Raw genomic sequence first — 7,994 nt, 5'->3', positions numbered from 1 at the left:
GAAATTGGGTTGCTTTCATCATTCCTCTTCTAGGTTGTTGTTAGGGCATTGGCCACAACTGATTTTTGTATGTTGATTTTGTATCCTGCAACTTTACGAACTTGTTTATTTGTTTTAACAGTTTTTTTGGTGCAGCTTTTAGAGTTTTCCACATAAAAGTTCATGTCATCTGTAAATTATACTGCTTCATTTCCAATTTGAATGTTTTTAAAATTTCTTTTTCTTGCCTAATTTTTCTGGCTAAGACTTTTAGTAGTATGCTGAATAGAGTGATGAGAGTGGTCACCCTTGTCTTCTTCCTGACTTTAAAGGAAGTGCTTTCCAGCTTTTCATGATGAATACGATGTTAGCCATGGACTGGCCACATATGACATTTATTACGTTGAGGGATATTCCTTTTAAATATAAAATTTATTGAGAATTTTTATTATAAAATATGTTGAATATTTTGAAAACATTTTGTATCTATTGAAATGATCATATGATTTTCGCCCTTCATTCTGTTAATATGGTTTATCACATTTATTGATTTGCATATGTTGAATCACCCCTGGGATAAATCACACTTGATCATGGTGTATGATCCTTTTAATGTGCTGTTGGATTTGGTTTGCTACTATTTTGTTGAGAATTTTACATCTATGTTCAGCAGGAATTTTGGCTGGTTATTTTCTTTACTTGTAATTTTCTTGTCTGGCTTTGGTATCATGGAAATTCTAGCCTCATAAAATAAGTTTGGAAGTGTTCCATTCTCTTCAATTTTTTGGAAGCATTTGAGAATAATTAGTATTAATTTTTCTTTAAATGTTTGGCAGAATTCCTTTGTGAAGTCATCTGGTACTGACTTTCCGTTGTTGGGAGATTTTTGATTACTGATTCAATCTCCTGACTAATTTTAGGCGTCTTCAGATTTTGTATTTCTTCATGATTCAATTTTGGTAGGTTTTGTGTTTCTAGGAATTTATCCTTCTTTTGGGGGTTATCCAATTTATTGACATGTAATTTTTCATAGTAATCTGTTATCATCTTTTGTATTTCTGTCACATCAGTTATAATGTCTTCTCTTTCATTTTTGAGTCTTCTCTCTTTTTTCTTAGTATAGCTAAGGATTTTAAATTTTGTTTCTCTTTTCAAAAAATCAGCTCTTCATTTTATTGGTCTTTTGTTTTACTTGTCTCTATTTTATGTATTTCAACTCTGAGCATTGTTATTTTCTCCCTTCTGCTAATTGTGGGCTTAGGTTTTTCTTTTTCCAGTTCATTGAGGTGTAACATTGGGGCTTTTTTATTTGAGATCTTTCATTTTTCTTAATGTAGGTATTTATTGTTATCAAATTCCCCCTGTACTGGTTTTGCTGCATCCCACAAGTTTTGGGAGGCTGTGTTTCCATTTCCACAGGTCTCAAGATTAAAAAGTATTTCTCTTTTGATTTCTTCTTTGATGCATTAATTGTTCAGGAGTGTGTTCTTTAGTTTCCACATATTTGTGACTTTTTCAAGATTCCTCCTGTTATTCATTTCTAATTTTATACCATGGTGGTTGGAGAAGATAGTTGGTATGATTTCAATCTTCTTAAACTTTTAAAGACATGTTTGTGACCTAACATATAATCCATCCTAGGGAATATTCTGTGTGCATGTGAGAAGAATTTGTATTCTATTATTGTTGGATGGAGTGTTCTGTACATGCCTGTTAGATCAGTTTGGACTAATATGTCAATTCCAGTGTTTCCTTATTGATTTTATATCTGAATTATCTATCTATTACTGAAAGTGGGGTGTTAAAATTCCTTATGGTTGTTACATTGCTGTTTATTTCTTCTTTTAGTTGGGTTAATATGTGCTTAATATACTTACATACTCTAATGTTCGAAACCTATATATTTACCGTTGTTATATGACCCCCTTATTGTAACATAATTATATTTTTTTCTTGTTTCATTTTTGAGGTAAAGTCTATTTTGTGTGATTAAAGTATAACTACCCATCCCTGCCCTATTTTAGTTTTCATGTGCATGGAATATATTTTTCATCCCTTCATTTTCAGCCTATATGTGTCCTGAAAACTGAAGTATTTCACAGGCAGCAAATAGTTGGGCCCTTTAAAACATCTATTTAGCAATTGATTGATGTATCAAAGAATTTAATCAATTTACATGTAAACTAATTATTGCTATATAAAAACTTACTATTGTCAACTCACTGTTTTCTGTTTCATAGTTTGTTTTTTTTTTTTCTTGATGTCTTTCTTTGAGATTTGATAGTTTTCTGTAGTGGTATGCTTTTTTCTCTCTCTCTCTCTCTTTATCTTTTGTGAGTCCACTATGGGTTTTTTCTTGGTAGTTACCATGAGGTTTACATAAAACATCTTGTAGTTATAACAGTCTATTTTAAGCTAACAACAACCTAACTGCAATTGCTTAGAAAAACCTTTACCTTTTTACTCTCACGACAATTTGTGTTTTGATGTCATAATATATTTTATATTGTATATTCATTAGCAAATTTTTAACATTTAGTTATTTTAAAATATTTTTGTCTTTTAACCTTTATACTAAAGTTAAGTGATTTACACACCACCATTAGAGTATTAGAGTATTCTAAATTCCATTATATGCTTTCCTTTACTAGTGAGTTTTATATGTTTGTATATTTTCATGTTACTAATTAGTCTCTTTTCATTTCAGCTTGAAGAATTTCCTTTAGCATTTATTTTAAAGCATGTCTGGTGATGATGAACTCCCTTAACTTTACTTTGTCTGGAAAGTCTTTCTCTCTCCTTCATTTTGAAGATCAGCTTTTCTAGGTAAAGTATTTTTGGTTGCCAGTTTTGTAAATTTCAGCACTTTGAATATATTATTCTGCTCTCTCCTGGCCTGCGAGGTTTCCAGTGAGAAATCTGTTGATAGCATTATGGAAGTTTCCTTGTAAGAGATAAGCTTTCTTTTTTTCTCTTGGAGTTTTCGAAATTCTTACTATTTGATTTTTTTGGCAGTATTACTATAACATGTCTTGGTGAAGTTCTCTTTAGCTTTAATCTGTGTGGGGAGTTTCAGGTTTATTTCAGGATGTTCATGCTTCCTTCCAGATTCTGGAAGTTTTCAGCCATTATATCTTTAAATAAATAAGCTTCTGGTCCATTTTCCTCTTTTCTCCTTCAAATTGCATAATGCAAACATTGTTTAATGCAAATATTATTTTGCTTGATGGTGTCCAATCATTCACATAGACTTTCTTCATTTTTCGTTTTTTTCTTTCTTTCTCTGACTGGATAATTTCATGTTTTTTCAATTATGTAAAACTAATGTAATCTTTTAAAAGGAGAATGTATTCATGAATTGCTTATATGGTAAGAAAGACTATTAAAAATAGGTCCAGTAGATAGCATGCAATGGTTTCCAATGTGAGTAAAGTTGAGGTTAATAAAGAAAAGAAAGTTTAAGGACATGCCAAAGAGTTTCGTTCAAGGATTGAGATTCTACAATGTTTATTCTTTTTTTATTATTATTTCCATAGATTATTAGGGAACAGGTGGTGCTTGGTTACAATAGTTAGCTCTTTAGTGGTGATTTGTGAGATTTTGGTGTACCCATCACTGGAGCATGATACACTGCAACAAGTTTGTAATCTTTTATCCTTCACACCCTTCCCACTCTTTCCCCCGAGTTCTCAAAGTCCACTATGTCATTCTTATGCCTTTAGATCCTCATAGCTTAGTTCCCACTTATGAGTGAGAACATATGATGTTTGGTTTTTCATTCCTGAGCTACATCACTTAGAATGACTAGATAATTTCAAATGATTTGTCTTACAGTTCACAGATTTTTGGTCTACTTGATTAAGCCTGCTGTTGATGGTCTCTATTGCATTTTTCATTTTATTCATTGCATTCTTTAGCTCCAGAAGTTCTTTTTTACAATTTCTCTCCGTTGAGCTGCTGGCTTGTATGTTTTCCCCATTTCAGAGTTATCTATGTTCTCTTTGAACTCACTGAGCTTCCTTAAGACATTTATTTTAAATTCTTTGCCCAGCAATTTATAGATCTATATTTCTTTTAGGTCAGTTCCTGGAAAATATGTGTTCCTCTGATGGTATGTTTGCTTGACTTTGCATGTTTCTTACAGTTTTGCATTAACATGTGAGCAATTGATGGAGTAGTTATTCCTTCTAGACTTTATAGACTAGCTTCACTGGGAAAAGACATTCACCTGCAGGTTGGTGTGAGGGCACCGACTGGATGGAGTGTGGAAATTACAGCTTTGGTGAAGGCCAAGTGTTGTAATCTCCACATGGCTTCATCAGCTAAGGTTAACATTGGCAAAGATTGCAGGATTCTTTAATGGCCAAGGCAATGTATGTCTGCAGCGGTGATGAAAGCAGTTGGGATCTTTGGTGGCTGCTAGGAACCTCTTGATCTCTTTTTCTCCCACACGGGATGTCACGGTTGAGGGAATCCCTTTTTGAGCCAAGCCCAGCACATGGTCACCCTCACAGTGGCAGTGACAATGGTGCCTGATGCACAAGTGGGCATCTGTGGAGTAGTCACAGAGATAGGGTCTGGAGTGCAGGTACCATGGACAGACAGCAGCTCCAGGGTCCAGGGCTCTGGCTAGCCCACATTGACAGGAGTTCCAGTGTTGGAGATGCAGGAGCCTGCCAAGTGACCATATAGCTAGGGTCCAGAGTGTGAATACATGCAGATAGACAGTGGCTCTGTGTCCAGGGCACTGGCTATACTTCGACAGCAGTGGCTCTACTGCCTGAGAGACAAGTATATGTGCAACAGCCATAGAGCTAGGTATGGAGTGTGGGCATGTGCAGAGTGTTCACAGAACTGGGGTCTGAGGTGCATGTGTGTGCAGAGAAATTGTGGCTCTGGGTTCTAGAGCAGGCATGGGGTTGGGGTTAGGGATGGCAGCCATGGTCTCTGGTCAACACAAAAGCACATCCTTTTAAACAGTGTGCAGCAACGTTTCTCTCTCCTGGAGATCTATGGTGGGATGGCTGTTGGTTAACTCAGTGGCAAAAGCTGCTGATGTCCTCTGTAGAGTAGGCCAATGGGGTCAGTGCCAACAAACACTACAGGGTTTTCTGCTGTGGGGGTTGTTGAGGTCCTCAGTGGCTAAGACTACCAAGGTCCTTTAGAGGGTAGGCCATTGTGGATCATGATGGGACCCAACATATGACTGATAGAGATACCTCATCCCTGTTTGTTTAATCTTTGTTTATAGCCATCTGCAGACATTGCTAAGCCAATCTCCCAAGTGACCTTTTTTTTTTTTTTTTGATCCACCATGCTTTTCCTTACTGGATTTTTGAGCCCTCCTTGGTCTATTTTTGTTTGTGGATAGCTGTCTACTTGTTGTGTTTTGTGGAAGCATAAAGGCTGGCATCTCCTACTTTGTCGTCTTGCTGATGTCACCCCTAATATGCCTATTTTAAAGTCAATCAGTTAGTAACCCTAATTACTTCTGCAAAATCCCTTTTGTGATGCAGCATAATGTAATGATGGGAGTAACACCAGGATCAAATGTCATGGGAGCCACCTTAGAGTTATGCTTACCATGAAAAAATATATAAACGACCAATAACACCATGAAAATATGTGTTCAAAATCATTCATTATAAGGTAGATGCAAATTAAAACCACAATCAAGAACTAGTCCACATGCAATATAAGGGCTAAAACTTAGAAAAACAAGATAATACTAAATATTGGCAGGATTGTGAAGCAACTGGAACTGCCATACTTTTCTGGAGGGAATGTAAAATGTTTCAATCACTTTGAAGAACATTTTGGTAATTTCTGTAAAGTTAAATGTGTAATTACCATATGACTTAGCAAATGCACTGCTTAATATTTACCCAAGGGGAAAAAAAAACAACCTATGTTTACAAAACTGTTCACCAAAACTTCATTCATCACTGCCAAAAACTGGACATAACCCCAACATATACATATAGGTTAATGAATAAACAAACTGCATATTCATACAGTGAAATTCTTCTCAGCAATAAAAGGAATAAACTATTGATCATACAACAACGTGGATGAATCTCAAAAATATTATGCTTACCTAAAGAAGCCAGACACAAGGGAGTATGTACTGTATGGCTCCTTTTATATGACATTTGTGAACTAATCTCTAGTGATAGACTTCAGATCACTTGTTACCCCAAGTAAGAGACAGTTAGACTGACTAGTTAAAGGCACAAGCGAACTCCCTCAGGAGACAGAAATACTTCCCTTTTGGGGATCATGGTTATTTCAAAAGACTTTGGATTTTACATGTATCATGGATACTTTTTATTTTATGAAAATTATACTTACAATGTTGATTTAAAAATATATTGTATATATTTCTGAAAGAAACAATGATTTATCTTCTTGTATTATTTAACACTCCTGGAATTTAGTTAATGAAAAGTAGAGATAAAATCCAAACAAGCTGTAAGTATTTGAAAAAAGGAAGGAAGAGTACCACTATTTGCAGATGAAATCATATTTCTGGAAAGTCAAGGTAACAGGGTGACATAGCTCTGGGATTACTGAGAAGGCTTAATAAAGTGTCTGGATATAAGATAAATATACATTTTTTGGACAAAATAAATAGTATATCCTTAATAGCAGTACAAAATATTAAAACAAAATATGAAATTTATATGATCAATCTTTACAAAATATGCACAGACCTGTATAAATTTAATATTGAGATAAAAGGAAGACAAATAAAAGGGAAACTACATTTCTGGGTGAAGAGACAAAGCACTAAAAATATGTTCTTTATAAATTACTTCCTAGATTTAATGAAATTCCAATAAAATCCCCAAAAGAGAGGAGTTTTGAAAATTTTGAAAAGAGTGAAAAGGGGACTGGCACTATCAGGGTTAAAATATAATTTAATCTCTAATAATCAAATCAGTCTAATCATAGTTATATAATAAAAAATTGAAACACAGATCAATTGAACAGAATAGGTAGCCCAGAAACAGATCTTATTATGAACTAATTATGTGTATATGACAAAGGTGGTATTACACCAAAATGCAGAAGACAAAGATTATTCAGTAAATGGTGCTGTTGTAGCAAATAAAGTATTAATGCAGATTTTCATCCCCTGGTATATGCGAAAATAAATTCCAAAATCAAATTTTTACGAAAGCCTTTAAACAAACATAAATGAAGGTAAATATCTATTAACTAAAGCATTGTAATATATTGCAATGGCAACAAGCAGCAAATTTGCTACATAAAATTTCCCTTAGAAGAAAGTTCAATGAAGTGAAATAAACCCTAGAGATCTGACTCATCACTAGCTTCTATGTCTAGCACATACTGTGTGCTCTAATAAATCTTTACAGAACACATGAAAACTTTTTTCTTACTTTTTTGAAAGGCAGCAGCACTATCATTTTTTTAAAATATGACAAATTGGGAGAAATGTGTCATATATGAAGCAGGACTAATACCCTCTTATTAAACATTTGATTAGTATCCTCTTATTAAATGTTTATACAAATGATAAACTTCATTAAGACCCATGAGATACACAAGTATGTGAACAAACTGCCACAAAAGAGGGGATACAAAGATTAATCAACATTGGGGAAAGGTTGAACGTGAATAACAGAATTGAATATTACCTGTCAAGTTAACTTTTTTTTTTTTTTTGAGACGGCGTCTCTCTGTCTTCCAGGCTGGCGTGCAGTGGAGCGATATCAGCTCACTGCAAACTCCACCTCCCGGGTTCACGCCATTCTTCTTCCTCAGCTTCCCGAATAGCTGGAGTGACAGGCGCCCACCACCACGCCCGGCTAATTTTTTGTATTTTTAGTAGAGACGGGGTTTCACCGTGTTAGCCAGGATGGTCTCGATCTCCTAACCTCGTGATCCGCCTGCCTCAGCCTCCCAAAGTGCTGGGATTACAGGCGTGAGCCACTGCGTCCGGCCAAAATATTTTTTTTAAATAAAAAATATACTTCAGGGCCTGATAT

The sequence above is a fragment of the Colobus angolensis genome, unplaced genomic scaffold (genome assembly GCF_000951035.1).
Source record: "Colobus angolensis palliatus isolate OR3802 unplaced genomic scaffold, Cang.pa_1.0 Scaffold11, whole genome shotgun sequence".
Lineage (NCBI taxonomy): Eukaryota > Metazoa > Chordata > Mammalia > Primates > Cercopithecidae > Colobus > Colobus angolensis.
The sequence above is the reverse complement of the archived record's forward strand: the minus strand, read 5'-3'. Positions refer to the sequence as shown.